Genomic DNA, 12933 nt, shown 5'->3' with positions numbered 1-12933 from the left:
TGTTTCTAATTTCGATTGCTGGTTTCAGAGGATGTGCTGCAAGATCACAGATTAATTTGAAAAAATTTGGAGATGCATTGGCTGGGATTCAAACCTGGCTCAATTGCATGAAAGCACCTATACTCAGCAATGTGAGGAAAGGAGAGGAGACCAGAGGTAGCGTGGCTGAATGGTCTAATATGCTGGATTTTAGGCTCCACTCTCTCAGGAGCGTGTGTTTAAATTCCACTACTACCCAATGTTTTAAGACCTTACTTAGGTCTTAAAACCAAAGCCAGCAGCCATATCACCCTGCAACTCACAACTGGCAACCCACTTAAGCTAAGCAGGTGTGAGCCTGGTCAGTACCTGGATGGGAGACCTCCTGGGAAAAACTAAGGTTGCTGCTGGAAGAGGTGTTAGTTGGGCCAGCAGGGGGTGCTCACCCTGTGGTCCATGTGGGTCCTAATGCCCCAGTATAGTGATGGGGACACTATACTGTAAACAGGCGCCGTCCTTTGGATGAGACGTAAAACCGAGGTCCTGACTCTCTGTGGTCAAGAGTAGGGGTGTAACCCTGGTGTCCTGGCCAAATTTCCAATTGGCCCTTACCAATCATGGCCTCCTAATACTCCCCCTCTATGAATTGGCTACATTACTGAGAATGTGAATAACATTCTCCTCTAACATTCTCTCCTCCCCACTGATAGCTGATAGCTGATGTGTGGTGAGCGTTCTGGCGCACTATGGCTGCCGTCGCATCATCCAGGTGGATGCTACACATTGGTGGTGGTGGAGGGGAGTCCCCATTACCGGTAAAGCGCTTTGAGTGGAGTGTCCAGAAAAGAGCTATATAAGTGTAAGCAATTATTAATTATTATTATTATTATTACTTCCTGTGATTTGTAATATGGTCAGTAAAAGCACTTTATGTAAGTATCTCTTATGTCAGCGCTACAAGTCACTTACTGCTCCACAAGTCCGGGGTTCAATCCCCGGCATCTTCAGGTGTTTTATATTACTGTAATCACATCTCAATCTTCTGTTGAGTGAGAACTCTTTGCTCGTGTTCATAGAGAGCCAGGTTTACCTTTTGAATCTCACCCGGGATTTCCTGAGAGATCATTCAGCGAGCGAGTCCTCCCTCTGGACTCCGCACTGAGCTGAAAGCTGCACAAATTCCTCACTGCGTGTCCTGTACTGTTACAGGTGGTCCAGCGTAAATGTGCAGCACAGTGACATGAACACCTTGAACTTTTTCTGTATGTGAAGGAAAATGCAAAAGAGCATGAAAAGTATTGATCATATAAAATATCCATGGTACAACTCAAGAAAAAACTGAAGCCCAAAACAATGACTTTTGATGATTACAAGAGATTCAAGAAACACAACCGTCCGCAGATGGATTTGGATCCTGAACGCTTAAGTTAAAAGAACAAAAGCGAAGTAAACTCTCTTCATTGTCTTATAGTTTATCAAATAAAACAATTTCTTACTTTCTTAATAATTTCTTACTATAGATAGATGATTTATTGAATTTTAACAAAATCACAATTACAAACATTTGGGGTTAAACTGTTATTCACATTCTCTAATAAAGAGAAACGTTAGTGTTTTCCAGTGTGTGAGTCAAAAAATGTGTAAAAAAATAACAAATAAAAGTTATATGAATTGAACTGTTCTACTTTTTAGGCTTGCATAGTCTTATTGATATTTCAGTTAAATCTTTTCTTCTGTAGTAATTTCAGTTGATATTATATTAATCCTGATTTACAATTTTTGGACATGGTTCATCTTAAATAATTTGTAATACAATTTTCAGTTTTGGAAAATTGCGCCCAGAAGCTACTAAAACTGGTAATGTTTTCATAATGTGTAATGTAATAGTAGCATTTGGGTGGAAAACAAAGAGTATTTCTTGGTATGAATCCCAAAACTTCAGATAAAGCTGTCAATACATCATAGATTTCTACTCCATCAATATCAGCAGTGTTATCACTACCTAATGCTAAATATAGATCCTGGCAATACTTTGTGAGATCTTCAAAAGAAAATCCAAAATTCTACTGAAGCAATCAAATTTATATGTTTCTTTTTGATCCAGAAGAGGATTGTTCCTCTCAAAACTCAAAACATGCCTGTCTTTTCTTTTTTTTCAAGGACAAATGGATTATTGAGGTGTAAAGATGGGTTCAAAAACCAAAATCATCTGCTATTGCTGCTGTTTCTTTGATAGTTTCATCAAATCCTTCAACTGATAATCGATATCAAGGAATAATATCATACAAATTGTGGTTTTCTGTTAATTGCCAATTTTATTGTAATTACATCTTCATTTACAGATGTCTTGCATGTATCACAAGGTATAATAGTCGCCGTGCATCCTCAGCATCCTTTGTGACAAAAGTACAAAATAACAACATTTATGGTTACTTCTATATTAAAATGAAGGTAAATATACCAAGATATTAAAATACAATTGTACAGTGCTAACCTAATAATGCCTGTGAAGTTTTCCAACACATTTGAACTGTAATTCTGAAATATTATATCTGAGAATGCAAAGAGAGTACAAAGATCAAATTCAATCAGTGAAAATACAACAGTAGTTCACTAAACTAAGTTTCTTCCCTGAAATGATTTGTTTGCGAAGCACCAAGCACCCTTGAATGGATGACGGAAATCAAATATACAGATGGATTGAGAGTGTGCTTTCCAACTTTTGTGTAATATTTTCCTTTGTCTTCACAATCTGGATAATATTAAAAGGAGTAATGTCAGTGTAAAACAGCATTCCTTCTTGGGGAACAACGGTTGTGTTCCATATTTCTAATTATTTTGGTTTCAAGATCGCAATTTAGTGTGAAACATAAAAGCCAGCTGGAAAATCTGTTACACGTCATTTACAATGGCCTTTCAACTAATAGCCCGTGCAGGGATCAAACCCCAGCTGTTGGTACGAGTTTCGTAAGGCTCTGCAACATGCAGATGAGAAACTAACCTCTGCTTCTTCATTATATACACAGCGAGCTATATTTACGAGCTTACTGCCCCCTACAGGCTCTGTATTTGATTGTGGTACAAGACCGCCTGTGGAGAAATGAAGTGAGGAGGGTGTGTTCATTAAAAGGCTCAGCGTCCCTGGGAGGGCTCAAAACACCACCTTTTTGGTTAACACCCGAGCCACAAAGACTCATGTACAGCTTAACACGTCTTGGTCTCAGTGCAAGTGATACACTCCGTAAAAGTTTTGGAGATCCATTTGTTTTTAAAGGAAAATCACCAACAGCGGCCGAAATTTATTGGAGTTTTTTCATTCTATACTGCGATTTCTGAAGGGTACCCTGTGAAAATACGAATTTGACGAGAAGGGATGGACATATAAGGTCAGAAGGCTGGGGAATTGGACCTTATGGTGAAGGCTGCAGGTTCAGCAGCAGAACCTGTTCAGTATCAGTTGACTCCCATGTACTTAAAACACTCAGACGTGCTACCGTTGCACCATGGGGTACTTAATGAAAAAAAACAATCAGTGTTCCTGGATCTGTTGTCGAAAACAATACCTGCTCAAGAGCTGCGCAGCAAGAATAAAATGTGGTCTGGGAAGAAGAAAGTCATTTTGGAAGAGCGGCGCACCTCACAAGAGGAAAAAAAAATTCGCGACGCTGATGGGGGCTTAAAAGTAGCCCCCGTGATCTCGTGGCGCAACGGAAGCGCGTCTGACTTCATATCAAAAGGCTGCGTGTTCAAATCACATCGAGGTTTTTCAGGTTCTGTTTGTGCTGAACAGAGAATTCACACCATGTAGTTGAGTTCTATCTGTACACCACATAGATAATCTACACAAAATAGAGTAATAAAGATCACACATTTAGGAGCTCACGCAGCGAATACCCTTGAATACAAGATGTGAACACAACTCACATCTGCTAAACATCACCTCCGTCTTTAGGGACAGCTACATCAGAGATTGGAATCCTGGAGGTTTCAGATCTCCACTGTTTTATTACAGAGTAAAACAAACCTGAAAGTTGGAGATTTTAAGGACACTTGTGTTTTGTTAAAAAGTGTCTTAAACCTGAAAATGTAATTTGAAAAAAAAACAGCTATTGGACATTAGCTGGTGCTTTTTGTAACGATTTGCTATTTCATGCTGGAAAACAAAGAAAACAGACCCAACGTTCGCTTTCAGGTCCGGTTCATTAAATAATCTATTACTGAAGAGCCTGATTAAAATTTACACGAACCAGCTAGAAGTCGAACCTACAATCTTATGATTCGAAATCAGATGCGTTATTTATTAAAACTCTAGTATATCACATAACCTGAATTCCCCCGTAGTGTGCTCAGCGCCGCTACTAGTAATACACCGCCCCGTCTAAAATTTCAAAGTGAGAAACGTGTTTTCTGTTTTCTTCCACAATACCGTGAAATTATCACATCCACCAGACTCTCCAAGTTCTCCAGACCTTGCTGGGTGAGCATTTGCTCCGGTAAATAAGGTCACCTATCGTGTTAAATCATTTCTTCTCAACACAACAGTTCCTGGTGCACGTTTTCTCTATGAAAAAATACATTTTTCCCCTTGCACGATTTCTCGTTTTTTTTTATCAAAGCGTACAGAAAGAAGATAAAAGTAGAAACAGTGTCACAAAAGAACTCTGTCGCTGTTGGGATATGTCAGACGCATTGAACATATTGTAACGCAACGGGGGCTCAGGCGGGCGCCCTTGCCGCATCTGGTCGGCCCAAAGTACAGGTGGCTCGAACCCGGGACTTCTGCGTCTCTCTGCAGCGACCTAGCCCCGTGAGCTAAAGAGGGATCTCTATTCAGCCCAGTAGCTGTGGTCCTGCTATCACAGGGAAGGGCGGTGACGTCACCCGCTCTGGTACGCCGGCTCTTACACACAGTGCTTGTCGGCCGTAAGCGTTACACTCTCCCCCGCTTAAATCGCCGTCCCCGGCGAAGGGCTATCCCGCCCCGCTTCTGACACCAACGTAACGCAACGGGGGCTCCGGCGGGGTGGGATAGCCCTTCGCCGGGGACGGCGATTTAAGCGGGGGAGAGTGTAACGCTTACGGCCGACAAGCACTGTGTGTAAGAGCCGGCGTACCAGAGCGGGTGACGTCACCGCCCTTCCCTGTGATAGCAGGACCACAGCTACTGGGCTGTAGAGAGATCTCTCTTTAGCTCACGGGGCTAGGTCTCTGTAGAGAGACGCGGAAGTCCCGGGTTCGAGCCTCCAGTCGGGATGGGGCCGAACAGATGCGGCAAGGGCGCCCGCCTGAGCCCCCGTTGCGTTACAATATAAAATGCTAGATAAAAGCCATTTTCACTTCGTTTCTCAGTGTCGGGGCTGCTACAGTACATAAGGAAAAGTAAGTATATGCTCAGTAGAGGGGTTGTCATATTTTGTCTGTTAATCAAACATAAACAACAATTAGGGACAATGGACAAATTCAAACAATTTGTGAAATATGAAATAGAAATCCTGCTTATCAGTGCAGAAGAAATACTGCCAGTTGGCAAGAAACGACAGCATTTTTTTCTTTAAACAAAAACCTGCATAGGGAGATCAAAATCCACTTGAAAAAATCCACTTGAGACGTTTTCGTTGGGGAGGAGGGTTGTGGAAGGGCAAAAAAGTAAATCTGTTCCGTCACGAACGGCGAAGGTCGCAGGTGATTCACTCCTCTTGACTAGGTGGCGCTAGGAGGTGCAGAGAAGTTTATATCCGGTTGAAGAAACTCCTCTTTCTCAGCTCTGCTTCTCGATTGTTTTGAAGCTGCGACCGCGCAAACGAATGACGTCATTATATTGCGCGACCCTGCATGTATTTCACCCACGTGTGGGTTGACTGAATCATTTTCTTTAGATAAAGAAGGAAGTTGTTGTTTTTCTTTAAAATAACTTCAGGTTCTGAATACGCAACGTCTTGTCGACTGTGTTTATGCTTGAACAGAGCACAGCCCTGACAACAGGATCTGTGAAGAATAAAAAATAAGTTGTTCTGTTTAAACTCCGGAAGTCAGCCTTTGTTTCTGACCGACTCTGAAGAAGGATGGCGGAGTGCTTGTTAAATCTGCAAACCCAGCTTGCCTCTTTCATGCACGTTTTGCTCAAATCGTTCGTGTATGAAGTGTCAGAAGTTTTTGGAAACAGGATGTCTGACTCTGAGAACGCGTTTCAAGACAAACTCCTCAGCGTCTCCCAGATCCTGGTGAGACGGGCCGTGTTTAAAATCACACAGTGTGTGGAGGACAGTGTCGGGAGTGAAATGGCGCAGCTGAAGAAGGAAAACGAGAGCCTGAAGTGGAGATTGCAGCTGTGGGAGAAGGAGTTGGGAGGAGGAGGAGATCAGTGTACCCAGACGCTTCCCTGTGTAGTGACTGCAGGAATAAAAGAAGAAATGGACATGAAACGATTGTCAGGTCAGTGTGGTGACTTGTATGAAGTCAGAGTGTGTGTTTGTTAAAAACCAGTGTCTATAACTAACTCACTGCTGAGATTTTTTAAATAACAAACTTTATTTTAAAGAAAACATCTCACAATAGTAAACATTCTCATTATCAGTACGCGTTCTAACAAAGTATCAAACTGTCATCAAATAAACTTTCCGAAAGAGGTGAGAATATAGTGGAGAGATGCAGAGTGACGTGGGAAAGACATGTGTGTGCAATGGGATTCTTTATTGGAAACTGAACTGTTTTGTCCGGTTACGGTGCTGAAAACACCTTGTTCAGATTCAACAGTTGTTTCACTGAATCAATTTGTAATCCAACGTCATTAGGAAACAACATTTATTAATATTGTATTTACATTGTATTGGTCTAGATTTTTATATGTCTATGTCTACTAATGATTGTGTATATAAAAATATTTTAATTAGTTTAAGTATTACAGTCCTCCAGGGTCTGTGTCTGTGTCTGAAATATTAATCCAGTATGTCTGTATTAACCCCCCTCTCTCTCAGTGCAGTGTTAATGTACAGGAGTGTCTAGTCATTGTGTCTGTTTTAACCCCCTTCTATCAGTGCAGTGTTGATGTACTGTAGTGTCCAGTCAGTGTGTCTATATTAACCCCTCTCTCTCTCAGTGCAATGTTAATGTACTGTAGTGTGCAGTCAATGCTTCTGTACTCACCCCCTCTCTCAGTGCAGTCTTTATGTCCTGTTGTGTCCAGTCAGTGTCTGTATTAACCCCTCTCTCTCAGTGCAGTGTTCAAGTACTGTAGTGTCCAGTCAGTTTGTCTGTATTAACCCCTCTCTCTGTGCAGAATTAATGTACTGTAGTGTCCAGTCAGTGTGTCTATATTAACCCCTCTCTCTCTCAGTGCAAAGTACTGTTAAAGTACTGTAGTGTCCAGTCAGTGTGTCTGTATAAACTCCTTTCAGTGCAGTGCTGATATGCTGCAGTGTGCAGTTGGTATGTATCTATTAACCCCTTTCTCTCAGTGCAGTGTTAATGTACTGTTATGTCCAGTCAGTGTGTCTGTATTTACCCCTCTCTGTCAGTGCAGTGTTAATATGCTTTTATTTCCAGTTTGTTGTCTGTTTAAACCCTCTCTCTCAGTGTAGTGTTAATGTACTGTAGTGTCCAGTCAATGTGTCTGTATTAACCACTCTCTTTCTATCTGCAGTGTTAATGTAAATGTAATGTAATTATGATATTATTACAGTAGACTTACTTTTTACATGGTAGTTAGGTTTCTGACAAAGCTAAATCAGAACACCCCCTTATACCAACTTATTCCGCTATGTTTAAACAACCCAAATTGATTGTGGGTGTACTAGTATGTGTGTGTAGTTTAAAGTTTTTAAGATCACATGGCCTCAGTTATCACTACTATGCTGATGATACTCAAATATAAATCCATACCAAACCTGACGTTGATGTGGATGTATTTAGTTGTATCTCCGATATAAAATCTTGGATGATTCAAAATGTCCTTCATCTTAACTGTGACAAGACTGAAGTCATGCTTATTGGCACCACCCATCAACTTTATAAAACCAGTGCTGTAACCCTATCTGTAGATGGTCTTGTACTTGAGCTTCAGTCTATATTGGAAACACTTGAGGATGATATTTGATGTTCGACCCACATGTGCAGCATGTTGTCTGAACATCTTTCATTCCCCTCAGAAATATTGCTTGACTATGCCCTATGTTATCACTAACTGTGGCTGAAAAGTGTTGTCTAATCTTGAATCGAATACTGTAAAGCTCTACTCTCTTCTAAATCCACATTGAACAAACTCCAGTATGTCCAAAATTTGGCAGCCAGAATCCTGACCAGGTCTAGTGCAAGTGTTCAGATTACTCCTATTCTGGAGTCCTTGCACTGGCTTCCTGTCAAGTTTCTTATCGACTGAACAATCCTCCTGCTCGCCTATAAGGCTCTCCATGGCTTGACACCTCAGTACCTGTCTGAGTTATCGCCCTACTCCCCACCTCCCAACCTTCGCTCTTCTAATTGTGTACAACTATTTGTCCCCCAGTCCTTCTACACCCTATGGGTGACATGGCCTTCTCCTGTTATGCCCCCAAGCTCTGGAACTCTCTCCCTAAGGATATCGGAGAGTCATCTTCTCTAAACTTCTTCAAATCCAGACTCAAAACCTTCTTCTTCAGAAGAGCCTTTATTTAACTGTTCTTTACCCTTCTGCTCCTACTGGACTTAGTACCACCATCTACTGTTTCCTTTAACTGTGCATTCTCACCGTGCTTATATTGTGTATTTTTTGTTGTTGGCCTTTTTTAAAGTGCTTTGAGAAGCCACCTTTAAAAGTGCTATATAAAATAAAGTTTATTATTATAAAGGTCTCGTCCTCTTGTCCTGTGCTTACAGGCTCAGAGGCCAGTGCTCTCTCTGACGCTGGGGACAGGGCTCCTCTTGAACAGCAGCGCAGTGAGGAGGAGTGGGTCTCCATTCTGATACAGGAGACAGAGCTCACTGCTGCAGAAGGGAAAGAGACAGTAAGTGAGCAGCACACAGAGAGGAGACAGAGTGTCAAGGATCTGGACTCTGTGCCCATGATGAAGACAGAGCCTGAGAGTGAGACATCTGGGCTCTTAGTATGTGATAATTTTACAGAGAAGATTAATAATCTGGACACGAACAATATTACACAAGGTTGTAATGAACTGGGCTGTGTCTCTGTACAAGAGCACAGTAAAGAACTGGATGTTTTAAATCTCACAGAACAGGACACAGAAACCCAGTTGATTGACCCTGAAGAGCAGCAGACTGATGTACCTGGTGAAGAGAACAGTACTGAGTCACAGCACACAGAGAAGAGTCATTACAGGGAGGAGCAACAGCAGCTCCTACAGGGCTTGATAATTAGGCATTGTTCTGTTCAAGTGGAGAGACTGTCATTGCAGAGTCTCAAACAATCATATGATCCCTTTGTATCTAATGACTTTACACACAGGTTTAATAATCTGATTACTGAGAAAATTGTTGAAAGTTTTAATGAACTGGAGACTATGTCTGTTCTTGGGCAAAGAGAGGAACAACTGAATGAACTGGACGGTTTAAGTCTCAGAGAGCTGAAGAAGGAGCCCCAGATGATTCACACTGCTGAGAAGCACACTGAGGGACATGGTGGAGAAAACAGATCTCAGTTTCAGCACAAAGAGCAAGACCATTCCATGGAGCGTTGGCAGAATAAGAGTCCCCAGCATGATCAGGGGATGAGGAAGAATCAGTCAAGGCCTTGCTCAGATGGAGTGGATAAACTGCCATTATGGCACAGGGAGAAGCAGCGTTTCTGTCATTCTAGTATTTCAAAACCCTACCAGCACATTCACACAGGAGCGAGACCATTCAGCTGCAGTCAGTGTGAGAAGAGTTTTATTCAGTCAAGTGACTTAAAAAGACACCAGCGTATTCACACGGGAGAGAGACCATTCAGCTGCAGTCAGTGTGGGAGGAATTTTAGTTGGTCAAGTAGCTTAATAGCCCACCAGCGCATTCACAGAGGAGAGAGACCATTCAGCTGCAGTCAGTGTGGGAAGAGTTTTAGTCAGTCAAGTACCTTAATAGCCCACCAGCGCATTCACACAGGAGAGAGACCATTCAGCTGTGGTCAGTGTGGGAAGAGTTTTAGTCAGTCAAGTAACTTAATAGCCCACCAGCGCATTCACACAGGAGAGAGACCATTCAGCTGCAGCCAGTGTGGGAAGAGTTTTAGTCACTCACACCTCTTAAAACTACATCAGCGCATTCACACAAGAGAGAGACCATTCAACTACAGTCAGTGTGGGAAGAGTTTTATCCAGTTAGGTGACTTAAAAACATCAATTTAGTCACCAGGTTTTTTATTTAATCATAGTCTTAGTCAAGTCAAGGTAGATATGTAGGTAGATGCGTCAGCATGTGACATCCGAAGAAGGCTTCACAGCCGAAACATTTAATTTCTTCCCTTTTCAGCATGGAACAAAACTTTACTTGTTCCCAAAATGTCTATTAGTCATAGTCACTTTGAAGTCACCCACTTTTGAGTTCATCTGGTCAGTTAAATTTTGACTATACTCTTATTTACAGTTGACTAAAACAGAAATAGTTCTTGTCATGGAGTTTAATTTATGTGGATAAGAGAGGATATATATCAAATACAATAAATATTTATGCAATAAAGGGTAAATAATAAAGAATTAGATACTGTATGAATCTCTTTTAATAGGAAAATCTATTTTGGCACCATTTGTAATAATTCCATATATATATATTTTTTTCCAATGCAACTGTTTTTTTAAACAAGACAGGACAAGCAATATATACAGTGCCTTCAGAAAGTATTCATGCCCCATTGTTTATTTCTCCTTCTGCTGTGTTGCTAAGTCAAATTATTTAAATGTTTTTTTCCACTCCTGTAGAAGCAATTCTCTATAATGTTAAAATGAAATTAAGTATTTATAATTCTGAAGACATATTTAAAATAAAAATGGAAAATTACTTAATTGATAAGTATTCACCCCCTTTGTTTTAACAACCTAATTTCGGTCAATTATCTTGAGAGATCACACTAAATACGTTGACAAGGTACACCTGTGTTCATTTCAAATTCACCAGTGTTCAATTGCTTGATTGCACAGTAAATATCACTGTCAGGTCTCGCAACTGAAACAGCAGATCAGATCAGTCCTGCTGTCATGAAGACTGAGGAGCTGCCTTTGGAACTTTGAGATGAAGTTGTTAGAATGAAAAAACCTGGAGAAGGTTATAAAAAGATTGGCAAAGTTTTGAACCTTCCTAGAAGCACCGTTAAAAACCCATTGTAACAAAATAGGAAAAACATGGCACAACCCAGACACTACTAAGATCAGGCCCTCCTACCAAATTGAGCAACCGGACAAGAATGGTGATTGTCAGAAAAGTGACCAAGAGTCACTGATAGTTGCAGAGCTCTTTGGCTGAAATGGGAGAAACTGTGCAGACATGAAAAATCTCTTCAGCAGTTTACAGATTCGGTCTCTTTGGGAGAGTGGCTAGAAGGAAGCCGCTTCTGAAAAGGCCAACATTAAGTCATGCTTTGAGTTTGCTAGAAGCCATGTGACAAAAGCTGAAAGATATACTTGTATTTTAATAAAATAAATATTATGAATCAGGAAAGCAGTTTTTCTGTTTTTCTCCTCCTGTCACTGTCAGCGAGCACAAGAAGACTGGAACAACGTAAGACAGGGAAAAAAATGCTTGTGGTAGGAGGGGGATTTGAGCTCCTTTTAGAGACCAGAACACCTAAATGAGCTGGAAAGACACAAGTCCTTGAGTCTGGCGCCATTGAGCACTTGGCCAGCTGCATGAGTGATACAGGGAGCTGTGCTGAATACACCAGTAAACTGAACTAAACTGAGGTTTCTCCCTGAAACACATTGCTGGAGAAGCACCAAGTTGCCTATTGTATCCTACACGGATCACAGAAATCAAATATATGGACCATTCGGAGTGTGTTTCCCAACTTTAGCATAATATTTTCCTTCACTGATGCCTTGGAGGAACAGAAACAACAGATTGTCTTCACAACCTTGGTTTCCTAATAAGGAACGAGGTCAGTGTAAGACAGTTTTTCTCTTTGGGGAACTGAGGTTGTGTTCCAGTTTTCTAATTGTTTAATTTCAAGATGGTCTGTGATGTGATGTGTAAAATATTAAAGTATAAAAAGAATAAAAAATAAAAGCATAAAAAGGCTAAATTTGTTGAAACAATACTGTTTCTTACTTTGATAAGTTACGTTTTTTTAACTAACTTTATTGTAAAGACTATTATTAAAATAATTTTAAAAAGCTCAAATTCGCATACTGGTATCTAGAAAGTGCAAAGCAGTCTAGCCCTTATACAACTTTCTGTGCTCACTGAATAGATCTTGAAACAATATAGTGGGTAGTCTATTATATTGTGGCAATAATAACCCTGTTTTGAAACCAGGTCTTGACAACATAAATTTCACGGAATTGATCTGCTGCCACATGTAATCGACTTTACAGTTTACACAGATGAGCACTACCCGAGCTTATTGGGACCGACATATTTCAAGCCAAAACGTAAAGGTCAGGGACTGTAGTATTTAATTTGAAGCGGAAATGTCAGTTTTCTTTAGGGGGACTGGCTTGAGACTTTTACTCATTGTGCTGTTCGGGTGTTCTTATTTAAAGTCGTATCCTTTACATCCTTGAATATTTGGCACCACAATGGTACCTTGAAGAACATGATAATGAACGTATTTGATTAAAATGAATTTCTTTCCTTTTTTGCGTAGATAATCCCAAGAGTGCATTCAACATATTCGCACCATTCACTAGGACTTAGAAAAACCCAGAGCCAATCTTCCCACATTATAAGTTGTTATTGCAAGAGAATACAGATTGATCAGTTCAAAACTGTTATTATTATTATTATTATTATTCATAGCGTCAAAGACTTCTTTATTAGCATTTTTTCTATACCAAA

General features: G+C 40.7%; 1 long non-coding RNA gene across 1 annotated transcript; it reads left to right on the top strand.

Annotated features, from left to right (window-relative positions):
• The first annotated feature begins 5812 nt into the window (after positions 1 to 5812).
• On the top strand, positions 5813 to 12178 carry LOC148669951 (uncharacterized). Its single transcript, XR_015936953.1, has 2 exons — positions 5813 to 6411; positions 8830 to 12178. It is a non-coding gene; the product is annotated as an uncharacterized LOC148669951 (long non-coding RNA).
• Positions 12179 to 12933: the final 755 nt, after the last annotated feature.

The sequence above is a fragment of the Lepisosteus platostomus genome, chromosome 5 (genome assembly GCF_059453375.1).
Source record: "Lepisosteus platostomus isolate fLepPlt1 chromosome 5, fLepPlt1.hap1, whole genome shotgun sequence".
Classification (NCBI taxonomy): Eukaryota; Metazoa; Chordata; class Actinopteri; order Semionotiformes; family Lepisosteidae; genus Lepisosteus; species Lepisosteus platostomus.
This window is presented reverse-complemented; position numbering and strand designations above follow the sequence as displayed.